This window comes from Puma concolor, chromosome B2 (assembly GCF_028749965.1).
Source record: "Puma concolor isolate L17-30 chromosome B2, mPumCon1.1.hap2, whole genome shotgun sequence".
Classification (NCBI taxonomy): Eukaryota; Metazoa; Chordata; class Mammalia; order Carnivora; family Felidae; genus Puma; species Puma concolor.
The window spans coordinates 113,485,313-113,507,005 of NC_141671.1; the positions used below are offsets into that span (position 1 = coordinate 113,485,313).

The window sequence follows — 21,693 nt, forward strand, 5'->3', positions numbered from 1 at the left end:
GTTATTCTTTTGTTCTAGGTATTCAGCTGCACTGAATAGCTGGGAGAGCAATTTGAAGATGTTTTATGGAGGTCAAAACACTTTAGCTCAATAATACCATTTTCATTCATTTATCAAATGCCTAGTGATGTTATAATAGCTTTAGCAACAACAACAACAACAAAAAAAAACAAACAAACACAAACACTCTGTTCACAGGGCTGTGTTATTGGACCTCATTGAATTGAAGTATTTACCTGTCAAATATCTTTGAGTGACTACTTAGATAAATATTTGTAGACACTAATTGATTCCAAAGGGATTCTTTGAAGTTTTCTCTACAGCCCTATGAGATAACTCCAGTTTCTTCTCAAAATTTGCTGGGCCTGAAGCAAAAAAACAAAAAACAAAAAAGTATCAGGTCCTTTTCTTTTCCCATATTTGTGCCTTCCCCTTGTTTTTACTTGTGTGGTACCTTTTTCCCAATTTCTGATGCAAACAGTGAATGACCAGGCTTATCACTCATCCCCATTCCAGTTTATTCCCTCCCTGGTAGGATTTCAAATTAAATCACTCTTCCAGAATGATAGATACTATGGCTTCGACTGCAAGGAGTTTGGGATTCCCACCTTAATCCTTAATCAGACTTTAGACCTTGCTCCTCTAACTCAAAGGATAACCTCCAAGCCATCTTTCTCCTTGAGTCCCAGCTCTCTCCTCTGGCACTCTAGCCTCTTTCCCCCTTCATCATGTAGCCTTATGTTTTGATGGCTGTTTCCTCAACAAGTTCAAGTTGCCTAGAATTATGTCTTCATAACGGTAAAGACTTATGACCAGCCCTCCTTGGGTCTAAAGCCACCCCTGTAATTGTAACCCTATCCATGCCCTACTTTTAGTGATACCTAATAAAGAAACCTATACCTACCTTACCTCCACTCAAGACTTTGATAAGGAAAAACATAAAACTTGAGGACTTAGTCTCCTATTTAATGAGAGCATTTACTTTTGGAAGCACCATGAAGCAATCACTTGGATATGCTGTTTATGCAGATATAGTCCAGTAAATAGCAACTTCTCAGGATTATTTATCATTATCTTAGTATTTTCAAAACTCTTTCACTGAACTCCTTAACTCAAGGTCACAGTTCTAGATTTGGATAGATTTTTGATCTGCTGTGTTGGGGTTTGTTATGTTTATATTTCTGTCACCCAGATACCTAAGGGATAAGAGCAATGTCAAATATGCTTTCGGAAATGTCAAATCATGCACACACACACGTATGCACACATGTTTGTATAAATTTTGTATGTGGAGACTTCAAGATTTATGGACCATATTTTAGATATTTTCACAAAGCTATAAAGGAAGGGTAAAATAGTGGTGGTTTATAAATTGAAGCTTATTGTTAATGCTTAAGATGATAAAGCACTCAGAGTGAACCCTAGTTTTTTATTTTGTCCAGGGTCAGTGTAAGTGCTTACATTTGGGAAAGCAGTTACTTTGCTAAAATCCCCTGCTCATATGGTCAGTTCTCTTAAATACACTAATAATGGTATTTATGACAATATCCTAAAGCTAGCACAGTGTGGAGCTTTGTCTTCAGTAATCTGCAGGTCTCTGTTTCTGGGTTTACTGGGGCCCCTCAGAGGTCAGGATTAGTTCAGCTACTTCCATTGTCGTGGTTCCTTGTGTATTAAAAATAAAGAGATGTCTAATATTCTTACAAAAATTGTGTATATTGTCTGTATTGAGAATTTTAATATGAACACTCCTTTCATTCCACTGTTTCAGTGTATCTGTGACTGTGTGGCAAAACTCAAATAGAGATACCATCAGTTTCTAAAACTGAGGTCCTTCGAGGGCAAGACTCAGACTAAATGGCCCTCTCAGCCTCCTCAATATTAGGGCTGGAACCCCAGCTTCTTCCACCGTGACTGTGTAACTGAGAAGAACATACACCCTTTGTTTCCTGCAGCTGTTTGCCAAATCTGCCTGTGCCTTTGCCTTTGAGGTCAGCTTGGCAACTTCTAGCCACTGTTGCTTGGTGCATCCTATTTATGTGAGACTCACCCCCTTTTTTCCTTTCTTCCTCATGTTTCAGCAAAGTAGACCTTCATGTCTTGTGTTGCCATGAGTTATCCTCGCAAGTGAACTATTTTTACACAACAGTTGAATTTCTGAGATAATTAGTCAATTGTGTCAAATTGAAACTTTTAATCATGTGTAATTCAAGTGAGATTAAACCATATTTAGAATGTTTAACCCCGATTCCTGTTGGGTAAGTCATAAAGAAATCCACTATGGATGACTGAGCCTTCAGCACAATTTCACCCTTAAATTATTAGACTGTAATTTATGCTAACATCTGTTTCGGATACCATATCATTTCCTTAAACTGCATATTTTCCTTATGTCAATATCAAGTTCATTCAATTTTTATTATGGCATTGGAGAATAATGTATAATTAGTAACAGTTATTTCAAAATCTGTAACCACCTGTATAGTCTTATTTGCATAATAAAAAGGGAGGGTTATCAGCTGCACAATAGTGTTTCTGTGTTCTGGTAGGTTAATGAGGAATTTAGTTGGTAAGTTGAGAAAGTAAAGTATTTCTCTTGGAATTAAACAGAACCTTACATTTAAGTGATGATTTTAAGAGTGAACACCTATAATTTCAGTGGCATACTCCACTAATTTCCCTGAAATTGTATTTGTTGTCTATATTTTTCACTTAAATGTTGACTGTATAAAGTGTTATTAAAATATATGTCTTTGAAATACTTTGCTCTAATATGCATGATGAGTTAGATTTGCTTTAAATGGAATTTACACTTTAATTTTTAAATCTAATTTTACAGGGAGCCTCAAACCTCTCCCTGTGTTAATGTAATTATCTCCGTGGAAATTTTAAAACATGTTTTCCTTAAGGAACTTGAAGTCTTTTCACCATTTTCAGATGATGTGCCTTAAAAAATTAACTATGCCACATTATGTCTGCTGATTGTCATTAATTGTATTGTGCAGAGAAAAAAACAATTGGAATTGGGGGTAACCTGCTGAATTGCTGCTAGCTCTAAATAACAAGCTAACTGTGATAGAATAAAACCAGCAAATTCTGTAAGCCAAGTTGTTTATATTCCTAAGAAATCTCTATGTTGCTTGCTTTTTGTTTTTTGTTTTTTTTTTCTTTTCCATTGGTGTTTGGTAAAGTGTAAGAGTTCAAATTAGACATACCTGTGCTCTGGCTATAAAAGGGAGAATAGAGAGCTACATCAATAAAAGCCTTTGACTGGCAGTCTCTCCCTCCCGGGAAATGATCATTCAAGTGCTAACCTTGGAGGTTCTAGATGTTATTATAGCCAGGAAAGTATTAACTGCAGGAGTCGTTACTAAGCTGTTGTATATCTGGTCCCTCCAAGCTTACTTTCCTACACTCGAGAGCAGGATGGAGTCTCAGACCTGGGAGTTACACTTACCTAGACCTTTACGGGTCAGTGCCCTGATTGATATGAAAAACTGAAATGGCTGCATAATTCAGTTATTCTAGCCCTTTGTCATAGAGGTCAGAGCTCTGATCTGGAAAGCATGTAATGGTAATACATACCAAGGTTTACAGAATACTTGGAGTTTCTCTTGATCTGACTATGACCCCACCCATTCAGCTTAAACTGAACATACGTGTCCATGTTTCTCCACAAAAGCCAGGCTGTGTGAAAAGAACATGGTGAGAGAGATAATAGCATTTCAAATATTTTATTTGAGTAAAATAAACTTGTGTTCTTCTTCTGAAATACTCTTTCACATTGTTTCTTTTTCTTCTTCCTTTCTTGGTACACCACCAGAATATTATTAAGATCCTGTGTTGCAGGAAGCTTTAATCCAGAACACTGCTAAGGATTTAAGAGCACATATCTGGCATTGTCTACTTCTTTTAACATACCTGGAGAACTGTGGGAACAGGTTGCTGAGGCTTGAAGGCTTTTTATCTGCTCCCACCCATTCCCTTTCTATCCCCCGTGGCTGCCTTGGCCCCAGCACCTCTTATATGCTGAGTCACCAGACCCTCTCCCTGGCTTGTGTTCTTTATTGGGTTGATCAGACTGCTTTGTCCTTTTCTGTTCTTCCACCTCAACATTTGAGCCCTTTGGTACCAAAAGCTGAATAGGGAACAGGGAGCAGGAGTGTGTTAAGGACATTTCCAGTGAAGGAAGCTAGAAGCAGAAAACAATGATTTGGGGGAGGCTCAACCTGTGATTTATGATATCTGCGGGTATATGGAGGGGAGAAAGCACAGGTGGGGGTTAAGAGAGAGAGAGAGAGAGAGAGAGAGAGGAGAGGGAGAGAAAAGGAAGAGAGTGATATATAGATAGAGCTGATTAAAGCATACCAATTCTGTCAGCATTTTAAAGCATTCATTTGTTGTATGACACATTTTTAGTTGCAGGGTAGAAGAATGTGTGTATAGCTGACTCTCAAGGAGATGCTGAAGAACTAAAAAAAAAGGCAAGCCAAAAACTTTATTTGGCTATGTAAATGTACAACTGATTATATTAATTAATGACAACTGTTTATCATTTGTAGCTAATTGTCATGCCACAGACTAATGATTATGGATATCATGAATGTATTTTATTTGATTGTTAGACTAAACTGCTCATGTATACTATCTACTTCAACTCGCATCCTCAGTTGCTCACAACTTAAATATGTGGGCATTTTGCATGATATATAATTCATTCTCTTAAATTGCTTCATTACTGAAACAAGTGGGTAAAGAAAACTGATGAAGGCTGCAAAAAATCAACTATGTAATCAGGTAATCCTCTTAAAATTACTGTGGTGTTAAATTTAAATTTTTATACTTAAAAGCATTATTTCTTTCATAAACTTGATTGTCATGAAATAAAAATGCTGTATTTCCTTAAAGTTGGCTATTTGGCTAGGAAGAAGGAAAGGAAAACCAGTTGTTTGTTTTTTATTTCCCAGATAACAACATCTGTTCTAGAATATTGGTGAGTTCAAACATGGGACTACCCGCTGCCTTGCTGCCTCTTCACTCTGGCTCTGATCCATCAGATTCTCAGAATTTTCTGGGAGTAACTACCCTCCCAATAATTTCATCTAAGTTATAAGTTGAATCAGGGGAATGAAAGTCTATACCTCAGATCTGATATGGCATTTATAGTGTTTCACTCAAGAGATCAAGTTACCCTCTCTGTGGGTCAGTGCTGAGAGAATAAAAATGAATTCATCTAAAGACTTCTGTATTTATGTTGTCAAATCTCTGTTTAAAATCAATTATTTTTTAATACAGAAAACTTGAGGTCACATTTGGCTGTAGAAACCCAGAATACCATACAAAAATATTATCTGCCTATAGAAAAATGATGTTTTTAAAATACTCCACCAATACTCACCTTAAAAACAGATTAGTAAATCATCACTATACTGAATCACTAGTTTTCCTTTATCTTTTCAAGAAGTAGAAGTTACTTGCTTAGGGCACATATAAGCTTTAATTCTTTTTTTTTATTTTTTTTTTTTATTTTTTTTAAATTTTTTTTTTTTCAACGTTTATTTATTTTTGGGACAGAGAGAGACAGAGCATGAACGGGGGAGGGGCAGGGAGAGAGGGAGACACAGAATCGGAAACAGGCTCCAGGCTCTGAGCCATCAGCCCAGAGCCCGACGCGGGGCTCGAACTCACGGACCGTGAGATCGTGACCTGGCTGAAGTCGGACGCTTAACCGACTGCGCCACCCAGGCGCCCCTTTAATTCTTGTATCATAAGCACCTGGCACAGTGCTGGTTCCATCATGGAAATTCAGGAAAAGCACATTGGAAAAATGAATGCAATTACATGGTGTATACCTATGTTTTTTCAGTAAATAGGGTATTTTCTGTTAGTGTTATATTTAATGGATCAAGATCAAACTAATTACTTTTGAAAACCTCTTTAATTGTAAGGATTGATTATATACCTAATTATTATCAAGGTTCTTCAACTCTATGTCAGTTCTTATTTTACTAATATAATGTTTGTTTGCAATGTAGATGTTTACAAGTGTAATCATGCTGTGTGCACTTGAATTATACTATAGGAATGATCTACTGTGTGTTAGAATTTGTTCCTAGAGGAACTGGGTCTCTACTCTGCCATTGTTTAAGTTAATGTACTACTCCGAAAGATAACTTATTTCTTAAAATAATTAAGAAGATAAGAAGAGATTAACACAATGTAAAAATTAAATTTCTTCTTTACATTAACATTCGTGTTTTTTATTACGTGATTCTTTTCATTAACATTCTAGTCAGTTAAAATATGTAATGTGGGCATGATGCTGTTATGGTTGAGTTGGATTGATTGTGTTTTATGGAAGGAAAATATATAGGTAATATTTGTAATGTTCAATGTGTCATGATAGTGGTAATATTTTTAGGAGTGGAAGAGATATTTGCTGCTATTATGTCTTCTCTTAATCATAGCTGTTTTCTTTCCAAACCTCGGACCCTGAAAAGGCAGAACAAGGAGATGTTTTATGGTCTCAGCTTTCCAATAGCTGGGAAACTGGGAAGTGTAGGAAGGTACATATCTAGACCCTTTTGATTGCTGCTATACGTGGGAAGCTGAAAGAGTTTTTGTAAGGGAAAAAATAAGTTGCAAGTCATTAGAAGTCATTAGAGGAAGAAATAGGTTTACTAAATCTGAAACTATATACCGTCCCATCCTTTGTCCTCATTCCCATGAAAGCTGTAGGTAACTCCCATGAGATGAGATACCCTGGGGACAGCAATATCTATTCCGTTCACCTCTCTCCACACAGAGCCGTCTGTCTCTCCCTGGCCATCAACGTCTGGTGGTGTAGTTATTATCTGAATTTCCCTAAAATTTGGATTTAAAGTTGTTTCAGAGTAGCTACCTTCTCTGTCCAGTTACCTTTTTCTTCTAATGAGTGGATGCCGAACATGCCAGATTTGAATATTGACCCCATTAAAATTATACTAAATTCACATTTATCCTATGGCTTGCAAAGCTTTACCTGACCTGGCCTCACCCACCAGCTACTCCCCTAATGCCATCTCCAGTTCTTTGCTATTTCTTAGCAGAAAACAATTGAGTACAAATAGAAAACTGACTAATGTACAATTTTATTTGATGACAACTCTAAACTCCTTTCACCTGTCAGTCAACATATCCTATTGTCTCTACCTTCAAAATATTCTCCTGATCTAACAGCTCTTTTCTGTATCACAGCACTTATCTTAGTACAACTCTCAAACTGTCTTTCTCCTGAACTTCTGCAGTAGCCACACTTTCCATGTTCTCTTCCTACCCTCCGCCTTCTATAGTGGAGAACAAGTAATCTTTTAGGAACATAATCATACCGTGTCATGCATTTGAGGATAATTCATTAGTGGCTTCTAATTGCATATAGTTCTTTTCCATGGCATGCAAAATCCTAGAAGATTGTGCCTCTGCCTAATCTCACTTCTTAATACTCTCTGTCACTTTGGTCTAGCCAGGTGGTCTTCACCATTCTGGCAATAGGAACATTCAAATTGTTGTTCCTTTCAACTAGAATATCTTCACGCTAGACCTTTACTTTGACTCTATTCTCTAGTCAAATGTCTTCTCTTGAGAGGGCCTTCACAAACCACCCCGTCTAAAATGGCACCCTGTGTTCCATCAGCCTGTATTGCCTACCCTATTTTAATTTCCTATAAAGAACTTACCACTGAGATTATATATTTCCTCATACATATAATTGTCTTTGGTATAAACTTCTGGAAAGCAAGCTGCATTGTTTATCTTATCCTCAGAGGTTATAAGAGTGCCCAACATGTGATAGCCTATCAATAAATATTTGTGGAGTAAATGAATGAATGTTTATTTTCAATGAAGGGGAAGAAAAGAAACATGTTATACATGAGAAAAGAAATTACAAATGATCAAAAATCTCCTTGGCAGTTATTTGCTATTGTCCTTGAATATGTGCTTTACATTAATGAGGCATTTTCTTTGAGACCAACCTCTGTGAAGCTTTTACTCCCAGGCAGTTGAAAGGTTTACTTAAGTTATCAGTGTGAATGTTTGGGTGGTAGGGACTGGGTGGAAGAGATGATATAGGAAAGAAAGAGGTTGGGAGAAGGAACTTATATAAATAGTGGGTCTTTGGGTCTAGAAAGTGAGCTAGGTTTTGCTGGGTTTCTGTATGGCAGATTTAGATAGAGGATGACATTCTCCCTCTGGGACCATTTAATGCATTGATGTTGCAAATTTGAGCTTGCTGTGTGGCCTCACAGAGTGAGTCTGTCTCTCTAAATGCCCTCTTTAAGATTATGGAGCCATTGTGGAGTTGTTTGCCCTGTAGTTCAAGGTGGAGTCAGAAGGCACTGAGCCAGAGGCCTGTAGCTTCCTGCATGTGGCGGGCCTGTACTGCCAGGAACCTTTCAGGTGACTGGGGAAAACAAAAAGAAGAGAAATGAGAAACATAGATTTAATACTGCAGCCTCTGTACTCTTTTTACAATGCTTATTTTGAGAAAGTGGCTGTTGTAAAAACAATTTCTTATATGTCCTTGAACATGATATTCCTTCAGTTTCTATTGTAATTGCCAAACGGGTATATTCATGCTCTTTTCTTCTAAATGAAGAAATGGATTATCCAGCTTAAATTGAGTTTTGTGTTTCTTAAACCTGTTAACATCAGTCATAGAGGAGAAATATATTAATTGAACTATGAAAATACTTGCTAACTCATTGTGTAACTCTGGTTCAAATGACTGTAGTGGCTAGGGAAATGAGATTCTTTTTTCTCCCCAAAGACATATTGTCTTAGCTCATACAGCCATATCAAAATATCATAAACTAGGTGGCTTATAAAGAACAGAGTTTATTCCTCCTGCTTCTGGAGGCTGGGAAATGCAAGATTAGGGTGACTGCTGATTTGGTGTCACTTCCTGGTACACAGATGGCTATCTTCTTGCAGTGTCCTGACATGGTGGAATGGACAGGGGAGCTCTCTGGGATTTCTATTATAAAGACATTAATCTCATTTATGAGGGCTCCACTCATATGAACCAGTTTCTTCTCAAAGGCCCTACCTCTAACTATGATCACATTGGGGGTTGGGATTCCAACATAAGAAATTGAGGGGGAGGATGCAAACATTCAGTCTATTGGACACATTTCTCTTGCCCTATCTTTTCCTCTTTATCTTTAATATAATAGACATGAATAAGACATAATTCATAGTCAGGAGTTGTGGAAATCTAAGAACTGAGTGCATGTGCTTTTCTAAAGAGGTAAACAGCACAAGCCCCAGCTGATTGTTATCTTTTGGGTTTGCTGTGATGTAAAATTACATAATTTTTAAAATACACTGGAAATACTGTATAAAAATTTATATTTTCATATTGGCATATAATTCTACTTTCCAAAGAAAACATTTGCAGCTCAACAACAGGCCACGCCTGAAATTCCAGACAGCAGTAAATTGTGATTGGCTTATGGCCATCATTTGGCATCTCTGACCGAAAATTAATGGTATCCATCTCACAAATTGATCTTATTCACAACTCCACCACTGCAGGTATGCTCAACAAGCCCTTGTGGTTGGCACTCACCTTGGGGATGGACCACTCCTCCCCCAGATTTTCTCTGTTCCTTCTCCCTGAGGAGAAGCAACTCAGGAAAGTCTATATCACTAGGCAGGCTTTTCTCGGAAGCTCTGGCTGTCTTTCCAGAGAGTTCTTTCTTCGGAGTGCTCAGCTGGATCTAGGGAGCACAGATGAGGCCCTGACTCAGGTGGATACCTCCTTAACAGTTCTTGAAATGAAGTCTTTACATAATTTCAACTCCAAGGTCCTTTTAAGGTGGCCTTTTGAACAGATCTTCTCTTCTACGCCATGACTCCTTCATGTGCTCTCCCCTGCTTTTATGCTTGGGTTGCAGGAATTTACCATGTGTTTTTATTAGGTGGGAGCTAGGACTCCAACCTTGTAAGGTGAAAGTTCTTGTACGGTAAGAGGCCCACACCAGGCACTAGATCCTCTTACTGTGGGAACATTCCTTAGACTCTCTTTCCAGATGAATGAGAGCCCGAATGATGGACCTCTCTGATAGTGGTGGGAAAGGATATTTACTGTAGCCTGTTTATTTTTTGCAGGGATTATCAGCCTTGGCAATAATGTCAAGGTGTTTTGGAGTCAACACAAAGGGAAAGGTGCCTTTGACTCTAGTTTGTATTAAAAAAAAATAGTTGTGAGTGGCTGGCTTGACAGGTGCCATTAGAGGCATGCTGTGGCAGATGCAGAGCAGATGTGTGTGTCTGTCTTTCCCCTTGTACAGTTCTGTTGCCTGCCATTGTAGCTGTTGCTCTTGGTGGTAGGAAATGCATATTGGCAACTGTAAATATGGAAGTGACATTCTAGTAAAGAAGACAAAGCAAAAGAAAAAAAAAACAGTGCTATAAATGCACTGAGTTCCCTCCTGTGTCCCATTTTCTACAACAACAACAACAAAATAAGTCTTAAAACTACATAAAGCCTTTCATGTCGTATACTACTATTATTCTTGATTCATTAAATACTTTGTGGCTATAATCAAACTTGTTTAAAGCTCACGTGCTCATGGGCTAGAAAAATACTTTAGAAGAAATGTGAACAATCAAAGCACAATTGCCAGCATATTATTATTGGTATTTTTCAGCATAATGCAGTTTCTGTTCTGGTCTACTCCCCTTTCTGAAGATTTTATGTGTGTAGGCATATGCAAGTACAAAGCCCTAATAGAATTCTTCTAATGTCAGCACTTGGCATATATTTTCTTGCCAGAATATTCATAATATTAGGTGCCTTATGAAAACTTATTTTCGTGGCTGAGATTGTATTGGAGAGATGATAGTTTAAACCAGAATGACCACTGCTACTTTTTGTGGTGTATTTTTTTTCTGTTTGATAATAGATCAGAATACATTTTCAACATGTGATAATAATGCTTTCTTCCTTTCTACCACTTCTTATAGTCTTGTGTTAATACCGATTGTCAGTGTTGAGCTTCTGTAGTTAGGGATTGAAATAATACTTCACAAGCTTTAGCTTGACACCAACCCAACTATCAGGCAAACCATCCTCTTGCCCATCCTTACACATAGTATCCTATTCCATATCATTCTTTGTACACACACACACACACACACACACACACACACACACACACACAGGACAATGAACCCTTGAAAATGTTGCTTACACAATTCTGAAATAAAACTTATGCAGGATCAGTTATTCAAGGATAACTTCTTCAAGCAAGGTTCTTAAACTTTTATGCTAAATTAGGGACCCCATTTCAGCACGTATTCTAACTCTTCAACACCTGTTGGACTGGCAAGCAAACTTATTTTAAAGTTCTGCAAGTCAGATCTGGCATGTTAAGTGGAAATAGCAATATATATTCTGTAGAAAATACACAAGAATATAAGGTATAAAGATAAAATATGATTTAATTTTAAATATGTAGTCAATACAAAAAGCAATGAGAGTGCTCTGGATGAAAGGATGATTCAATACATAATCTGTTTAAAATTATATAGAAGAAAATGGAAGGAGCATGTTAAAAGATTCCTGTATCTTATAATTACATTATATCTCAGCAACACCATGTTTTACAGTATGCATTATTATACAGTAAACAAACTGAAAGAAGAAAAAATTGCCTTTTATTGGTTATTCCAAGAGCTGTAAATATTTTGTTTTTATATGGTGATATATATATATTGAAATCTGTTACTCTTATATTAAAATGAGAGGTTTAGTTTTTCCCAATAAAAGTAAGGAGATACTTATGCATATTTATTGTGCATATGTTTATATGTATGTATATGAAATGGGTAGTCAGATCTGTTAATTAGAAATGTGACGTTTCTTAGAAATTGGCTAACACAGATGATTAAATTTTATTTATGCCAATAGAATCATCTGCATTCATTACTGTATTATATATCAAATATATATATTATATATAATCTCAAAGCCATATTGTATCTAATATGCATGTGTGTACATGTGATACAAATATGCATATATGTATAGATAGATACACATAATGTGTATATGTAACTTAGCAAAACATAAAAATACCATTAATTGACCAGCATTACAAAACTGTTCAATTATTATATTCAATTACTTTCAATATTCAATTATTTTAGGGACATATAAATGAGGAGATTAAAATAAAATTTTATTACATAGTTGATGTATGTCAGTAGGAGCTTTGTTTAAATCAGTATTTTATTGGGAAAGGAAAAGATAATTTTATTTTATTTATTTTATTTTTATTATTATTTATTTATCTATTTTTAATTTTATTTTTTATTTTTTAAAATTTACATCCAAATTAGTTAGAATATAGTGCAACAATGATTTCAGGAGTAGATTCCTTAGTGCCTCTTACTCATTTAGCCCATCCCCCCTCCCACAACCCCTCCTGTAACCCTCAGTTTGTTCTCCATATTTATGAGTCTCTTCTGTTTTGTCCCCCTTCCTGTTTTTATGTTATTTTTGTTTCCCTTCCCTTATGTTCATCTGTTTTGTCTCATAAAGTCCTCATATGAGTGAAGTCATGTGATTTTTGTCTTTCTCTGACTAATTTCACTTAGCATAATACCCTCCAGTCCCATCCACATAGCTGCAAATGGCAAGATTTCATTCTTTTTGATTGCCGGGTAATACTCCATTGTATACATATACCACATTTTCTTTATCCATTCATCCATTGATGGACATTTGGGCTCTTTCCGTACTTTGGCTATTGTCGATAGTGCTGCTATAAACATGGGGTTGCATGTGTCCCTTCGAAACAGCACACCTGTATCCCGCGGATAAATGCCTAGTAGTGCAATTGCTGGGTGGTAGGGTAGTTGTGTTTTTAGTTTTTTGAGGAACCTCCATACTGTTTTCCAGAGTGGCTGCACCAGCTTGCATTGCACCAACAATGCAAAAGAGATCCTCTTTCTCCGCATCCTTGCCAACATCTGTTGTTGCCAGAGTTGTTACTGTTAGCCATTCTGACAGGTGTAAGGTGGTATCTCATTGTGATTTTGATTTGTATTTCCCTGATGATGAGTGATGTTGAGCATATTTTCATGCGTCGGTTGGTCATCTGGATGTCTTCCTTGGAGAAGTGTCTTGTCTATTCACGTCTTTTGCCCATTTCTTCACTGGACTATTTGTTTTTTGAGTGTTGAGTTTGATAAATTCTTTATAGATTTTGGATACTAACCCTTTATCTGATATGTCATTTGCAAATATCTTCTCCCATTCTATTAGTTGCCTTTTAGTTTTGCTGATTGTTTCCTTCACTGTGCAAAAGCTTTTTATTTTGATGAGGCCCCGTACTTCATTTTTGCTAGATTTTAATAAAAACAAAAAGGTGAAGTTATTTTAATATGCAGTCTAACCATTTTATAATTTATCTTAAGACAAGTGGAACATAAACGTCTTATTTACTTATCTGGATGAAAACCTCTAACCATATCACACCAACCAAAAACTTAGCATTTATTTAAAAATCTTACGTACTCTGGAAGCATATGTGGTTTGCATTTGGGCATTTGGGAACATATACTGGTGTGATGGTGTATTTCATATGGAGCCCCACTGCTATCACTAGTCTAGAATTAGTGTCTGAAGGAAAGCATCTGGTGGGGGCATTAATGAATTTGGAGAAGGCACATTTGACTATAATCATTTCAAAGTCAGATGCTTTCTCATATCCTTATCTCTCCTTATAGAGCTATTTAGAATCAATGATTTTTTTCCTGAGTCCTTTTAACCTGATTTGCATTTTCAGTTTATACTTTCTCTTAGACTTACAAGTATTCCAAGACTATGATCATTTATTTGTGTATAATGTTGAGGAGTTTCTGCTTTTTAAAAAAAAAAATTAACATTTATTCATTTTTGAGGGACAGAGAGAGACAGAGCATGAGTGGGGAAGGGGCAGAGAGGGGGAGACACAGAATCTGAAGCAGGCTACAGGCTCTGAGCTGTCAGCACAGAGCCCGATGCAGGGCTGGAACTCACGAACTGCAAGATCATGACCTGAGCTGAAGTCGGGCGCTCAACTGACTGAGCCACCCAGGCGCCCTGAGGAGTTTCTGCTTTTACCATTTATTATTTTTTTCATTCCCTTCCTTCATTCCTGGCTGATGAATACTGAATTTCACTTCTCATCACATATGTTGGCTTAGTTTTATTTTGTTCTTGGTGGTTGGAGCCTAGAGTGGTGGGTGGGCTTTGCTTCATTCAGAAAGCCATTGTACAAAGGGAGGAAAAATAATGATGTCGCTAAATCGTACACACCATACACATCATAGCTCAAACACACCATAGCGCCATCCTTGTGAGGGCTGAGGATTTGTATGGGGTAATCATCCACTGACTATATGTCTACGCTACTGTACGCCTTAGAGCTGCCTTTTTGTGACCCACTTTTATCTTTCAGATAATGTTTAATATTTTTGGAGCAAGGAAAAAGAGGGGGAAACAGGTGAATTAGAGAACTAAAGGTAAAACTCTTTTCCTTCAAATTCTCACAAGAAAAGTCAATGTGACTTTTTGAAATGAAAGATACCACCTTTGAACACAGCTCAAATGTCACTGGAATGTTTCCATTGTTACCAGAAGATTTTGAGAGAAAAAGCAATTTTCCAGAGCCCTAGTTTTGATTCCTGGCCATATCCCTTATCAACTATGCGACTTTAAGTAAGTTACCTCATCTTTTTTAGTTATAAAATAAGCATGACAATTCTAGCAATACTACAGTGTTGTGAGGATTAAATAAATTAATACTTATGGAATGCTTAGAAGAGAAATTGCAACATAAGAAGCATTATTGATAGATGGACAGACAGACAGATAGGAATAAAAAGTAAAAAAAAGAAAGCAGATATTTAAGGAAACATGCAATGTTTTCAAGTTCAAATACTAGCTTTCCAAAATATTTCATCAGAACTAAGAAGGCACTCAATATTGTTGACTAAATATCTAAATTATATTTATTATAGCTAGTATGTTCATTTTAGATAGGTCAAATTTATGAGGCAACAACGTTTTAATATTATGTGTGGTGGGCACAATTTTATGGTGCATTTGGGCCCCTTGTATAATCAATGTGTGCTATTCACTTATGCCAATTTTATAGGACTAGGGATATAATGATGATGTTTTAAATTATTATATAGGCCTAGCATCGTTCCTCTCTGCCTTTATAGCATATTGTTGATCATATCTCTGATTTATTTGAAAAAGTGAATCGTTGTTCAAGAACACAATATCCAATTACAAAATTATTCCTAGGGGAAAATACAAGCTGTTTTATGGTGTGATTTCCAAGAATGCTTTCTGGTGTGAAGTAGAAATTACATACATCAATTTTGTTTCCTTTTATTTGTTTGAAAACTATCTCCACCTTTCCACTTTACCTTCTTTGTTCTAGCAGCCTAGGATTTAGTACATAAGTCAGTATTTCGTCATTATTGTAACGGCTGTCCATTTATCCTTTGGCCCTTGTGTTGACTTTTCTTGAACCCCCTCTAGTTTCATTAGATTTAATTAGTATGAATTTCTAGTGTCAGCAACATTGAATTGCTTTATAAGGCTGTATGGGTGGTCTCCTATGGCTCTAATGTAAATCCTAGTCATTGCAGCTCAGATGTAGAAAAACTGCTTAAAAGTGGTGTCTGCTACAAAGACATAAGTTCCTCCTCATCCCTATATCATGTCTCAATTTCCTCATTTTATTACTGAAAGGACGTGGGGATGTAGAAAGGGCATATATAAGAGTTCCAGAAATGATGAAAGGTTTGAAAAAGAATTCTTAAGCGAAAATATCAAATGGATTTGGAATGTTGCCCAGCTTCTTCCCTGCACCCACATTCATCCAGCATCCATCTAGTTCTCCTTACCCCATCTGGAGGCCCAGCTTCACTCCTGTTCCTGGAGCCATGCCAGCCCACACTGAAAGCTAAATGAACCCTGCATCCATTTCTCACCTAACAGATCCAAGCTAAACATGTTTCCTAGTCCTATCATTTGGGCTCTTGTTTTCTTCCTTTCTCCATATTCTTACTTTGTACCCAGCACCAGTCTCCCATCTTTTTGTCTAAGTTTGAGTTCTTGCTGAGATGTATTTCCCAGGTACCCATTCCCCCCACCACCAGGATTTATTTTTATTATCACCAAGTTGTTTTCTGCTGCCAGTCTTCTTTTATGCAGAATCTGTGTGTGTGTGTGTGTGTGTGTGTGTGTGTGTGTGTGTGTGTGTGTGTGTGTGTGTGTCTGCCTCACTCAGTGTTTGGAATATCTTGATAGCATGTAGTGTCTTTTGTTGAGAGATCCATCCACCCCTTGCCAGTGAAATTCCCTGATGTGAGACCTTTTTGTGTCTTATCCTGGTCACCTATATAGTTACCAAATTCAGACATGTCCTAAGATATCCAGGGATGCTGAAAATCAGTGTCAGATCCTGATAACATGAACTTGGTGGTCAAGAAGTAGAAACAGTAGTAAGTTTTTCAGCCAGGTGACATTTAGTTTACAGTGAAATGCAATATTCTTATAGCATTGGAGATCTCATTTGACTCAGAGATTGGAAGTGGGAATTTAGGCTCATGTTAACCCCCCTTACTCCATGGTCAAAAACCATTTGTTGCCTCCCAGTGCTGCCAACATTTTTGCTCGTAGTTCTTGTCAGAGCCTCACTCAAGATTCTTTGTAGCTGGTATTCATTCCTTTCATTCCCCACCTGTTTCACTCCTATCCTGTGATCAAGTAAAACTAAACTACTGCTTTATTTCCCCAAATCCTCACAATAGCCATCTTGGTGGCTTTTGTTCATTTTGTTGCCTGGTCTTGGAAATATTCCCTTGTTTCTGGCCTGTCAGAGTACTAGTTAGCTTCTGAAGTAGATGCAGAATGCCACTTTGTCCATGATTTATTTCCTCTTTTCTCCAATCAGATGTGATCTCTTCCTCTTTTGCATTTGCATAGTAGTTTGCTTTGGCACCTTTTATTGAATTCTTAAGTTTTGCCTTGTGTTATTGGTATACAATAAAACACAATCTAATTAATCAGAGGGGCTCAAAACACTCTTAAATGCTAAAATGCTTTAGATGTTAGCATACATTATTGCAAGCTTAATACGATAAGTAGAGGCAAGCCTGAGTATCTAGTTGGCCGGTAGTCCTTAGGAAGGGATGGCTGCTAAAATCACCCCACCCTGATCTTGGCTATGGTTTGGTGCCACCTGCTGGCCAGGGTCCATAAAAGTTTAAATATCAGTGGGGGTGATTCTGGATCCTGTGGTTGGCTGGAACTTCCAGGGAAATGGCAACAGTTTCAGAAATCTTCTTTTTGGTTAGTGGTCCTTTTGTCAGCCTGATCCAAGGAACTTTGGTTGGGAGTATCCTGGGAATGCAGGGGCAGTCCTCTGCTTTCTCATTTTCTGAAATTCAGTTGCTTGCCATCTTCTGCTCAGCCTTCTTCCATTACACATTTTACTCAGTCATCTCCTGGAAGAGAAGAACTTTAATTCTAACCATGTCCTTCCTGCACTAGTTTGAGAAAGGAGCGTAGGCAGTGTGCAGAGCCAGCTGGCAATTATTTAACATCCTAATTTGCTTTACTATGATGGTATCTTTTCATAGGGTTTTACTACATATGTAGCATATGCTTGGCCAGGGCAGAGGGTTGATTACCTTTGTAATCCATCTGCGGGTAGCATTGACACACTTTGTGCTCAATAGCACTGAGCTCTCCAAGCAAGAGTTTAAAGAAGGGGGATTTTCTCAGGAAGAAGTATAGAAAAAGCAACTGATGTCAAAGCAACAAAACATCACCAGAAGCAGGTTCATTTGTCTGGGTAGCAAAAATACCAAACATAGTTGAGCAAGGCACGTAACTATGAGCCTCAAGATCATCATCTTTAAAATGCCTATGACAGAAAGCTATTCTTCACTCAACAAATATTTATTGATCACCTATCGTGTGCCAAGGGCAGGCTATTAGGAATATTTGAATGAAAACCATAGACATGGTTCTACCTCTCATGACATTTTTTCAATCTGAGATAGGATTGTTATTTTATTATGCTTTCACTGTTAAAATATTAATAGTTTATGTAAATATGATAAAGTCCCTCCAGTCTGAAAGAATAAATTTCTCTGGCTTTTAGGAATGATTATTAGAGGAGTGTCTATACTTATATTCCCTTTCTCTAAGCCGCCCCCCCCAAAAAAAAATTTGTTCAGTTAAAAGTAAATACAGGGCTGCTTTTATGCATAACAGAGTAGGCAACACTTTTGCTATGTTTTTAGAAGCACTGGGTACCTTCCTCATAATTTCTCTCAAGTAACTGCCGTATCTACTTTACTAGCTCACACACCACCATCAGAAAGACAGTGTTTAAGAGGATGTGTACATGTGTATATTTTAGGCCTTTAAAAGGTAAATACTCATCAGGGGATAAAGCACATTAAATTATTCTCAATTATAGTGATCCTTCTTATACTTCTCTTCATGGCACATAGCTGAGATCACTGGGTAGCCAGCTAGCAATGAGTAAAAAGCACTGGAGTGAAAAACATTTCTGTACTTAAAAACTTAAAAGTTAGTCTTCTTTTTACTCCAATATTTTATTAATTGTTATAACTTTATCCTATCAATAATATTAGCTTTTCACGTACTCATTCATGTTTGAAGTACACTTGGTCAGAAATGGTGCAGGGAGAATCTTAACTGGGGTTTTTCACTTCCACCTAACGGTCTTTGTGGAGCACAGAAATTTAATGTGGACAATGTATCTTCACCCAATGTTAAACATCGTGAAAAAGTGCCCATGTAGGTGCACACATATATTATACATGTATATAATAATATAAATATATATATATATACAAATGTAGGTATATGTGTTATATATACATATATGGAAACGAAATTAGTTCCTGGAATATACTTTCTATTTATAAACAAAATAGCAAAATACAGGATTGGGATTCTCTCTTTTTTATCAAGCCAACTCTCTGAACATGAACAAACCACCTTGAGATATTGAAAATGCTGTGAGGAACTCGTGTGCTTGATCTCCATGGCATCACAACACTTAACTAATTGTGCCTATAAAGTGACACTCTGAGGGCTCACTTAAGAAGAGAAGAGGGTTCAGGTGCCTCTCAGGATGTAAAATGATGAATTCTGGATGCACATTTTCAACAGATGGACACGGCATTAAGAAGGCAGCCACGAAAGGCAGCAGGTGGAAGAGGCAGCGGGAAAGCAATGCCACTTGCAGGAGCACTTGACATTAATTAGACCTGTTGGAATTCTCGCACAACCTTTTGTTTTCAAATGTGTTCTCAATATAATCACTGTGAGGAGAGAGGGAAAAGAAAAGCTAAGGCTTGTAAACAGGAAATGGAGTACTTGTACTGTACGAACAAGGAAAAAGGGAGTGGGTGACTTCTTTGGCTGTGTCCTCCAATTAATTACATGTGGAAAATGAGGAGCCAGGGGCACAATTACTTGTAGTGATGCCGTTGATGCCATCTAGGGCTGAATAGGATAATTTAAAATTTTAATGTTTGAGGCTGGAGTATGCATGTGGTAGTACTACAGAAATTAATGATTTTTTTTGTATGTGAAGAGATTCAATAGATACATTTTTCTTTCTGTATCATATTAACACATTTAAAAAAATACTTTCTTAGGGTGACTAGGTTGGCTAAGTGTGAGAGTTAGCTCAGGTCATGATCTCATGGTTCTCGAGTTTGAGCCCCACATCAGGCTGTCTGCTGTCAGCGTGGAGCCTGCTTTGGATTCTCTGTCTCCCTCTTTCTCTGCCCCTTCCCTGCTTGGGCTCTGTTTCTCTCTCTCAAAAATAAATAAATATTAAAAACATTTTCTTGACCATTTGATGATTTTTTTAGATGCTTTAGCATCTTCCTTTATTTGTGCCCATAGTATTGGATTCTTGCTTCCTCACCAGGCTGTGCCCTTGTCAACCAGCACAGCCCCCATCTTCTGTGACACTGTGGTTCACCCTGAGGTTGCATTCATAATGAACTTTGACCATTGCCTGAAACAGCTTGGGTGCTTCTTGTCTTTGCTCATGCCTTTTTTTTTTTTTTCTCCCAGAAATGCTCTTTTCTGCTTCATAAATTTCTGGTCATCATTAGATGTAAACTCAAGTGTTAAATCTGCAGTGATCAGTGATTATCCCCAGGCAGACCCAAGGTTTCATCTTCCCCAGAGTCATAGGACCTGTACATTCATCTGCATAGTGTCTGCTACCTTGCAGCATGCTGGGGCTGCCTCTCCCTCTCTCCTCTGGGCTGTGAACTCCAGGACAGTCCCATTTCTACTCTTCTGTAAGTCTCTATCTTCCCAACCAGCCTTTACTGTCCCACTTATAGTGTCTGAATACATGTGATTTGAATAAAGATTGGATTGCCTCACCTGTAGGTATAGGCCTCACCGCTACAAAGCAATTTTAGCATTATCTCAATATCTTTTGAAAAACTAAGATATGGTTTTCAAAAGTATCAACTGTCTTCAGGTTTTGTTTACTTTTCAGCGAGGTTTACAATTATTACTACTCTATTAAACATGGCAGCCACCTCTGTATATCTTTAAAAATTTATACATGGTGAGAATTTTGCTCATTGTATTATAATGTGCAGTATAGCATGTGTTTTCATAAAGAGAAGGGGGCATTGTTAAAAAGAGAAATCTATTGAAATGAAGGAAAAGGCAATGGGATTGGAAGAAATATAATTTGTGAAGAAATGGGCAAGAATTAACAATGCATTCAGCTGCAAATAAACAGAAACATAGCTAATGGAGGAGGATGAATTTTCTTACCGAACAAGAAGACTGGCACACATTTATGCACATATAAATGACGTCATAGTTGCACCAGCTCAGTAATGTCAGAGCCAGCACCCATGCCATTTCTTTTTTTTTTTTGTTTTTTCCTGATGGTTTCAAGATAGAGTTGCACAGGGAGCTGTGACCTGTTTCTCAGAAAAGCAAGAACTTTACCAGAATTCACCTTATAGAAAGCCACCAATGTTCAAATCGGTAGGTCAGTGTCACATGGCCTCCTCTAGATGCAAAGGAAGCTAAAGAAAGGGAAGATTTTGCTTTCCCAGACTGTAGTGGAGGGAAGAAAGAGAAAAGGGGGGCTCAATGGATTTTTGGCTACCCCCTGAACAGTGTGTGCCACCAAAGCAAAATGTATAGAATTGTTGAATCATCTTCTTGTATACCTGAAACTAATATAATACTGCATGTTAATTATATTTGAATGAGGAAAGGATTTAAATTAAAAAAATGGATTGACCAAAGTAAATAAAGTGAAAGAAGATATTAACTTACAGAAGGATATATTAAAAAAGGAGTAATACCATCACAGGTTGAAATAATATGTAATTGATAAAACTGCATAACCTAGATATCTGTGTATGTTTCAGATCCATAGTATCAAAAACACAATGTAGAGTGATGAAAAAGTTTGGTTCAATATTATAGTAGTGTTACAGTTAAAAACACACAAAGCAGTAGTGATTTTTTAATAGATATGTTTAAGTATGAAAGTATAAAAATAGACTGGAAGCCACACATCACATTCAGCCTAGTGGTTGCCCTCT

At 37.2% G+C, this 21,693-nt stretch overlaps 1 protein-coding gene across 5 annotated transcripts in view; it reads left to right on the top strand.

Annotated features, from left to right (window-relative positions):
* The window catches only part of NKAIN2 (sodium/potassium transporting ATPase interacting 2), a 1,006,832-nt gene that overhangs the window by 151,615 nt on the left and 833,524 nt on the right, over positions 1–21,693 (top strand). The gene's annotated exons all lie outside the window — the stretch shown is intronic.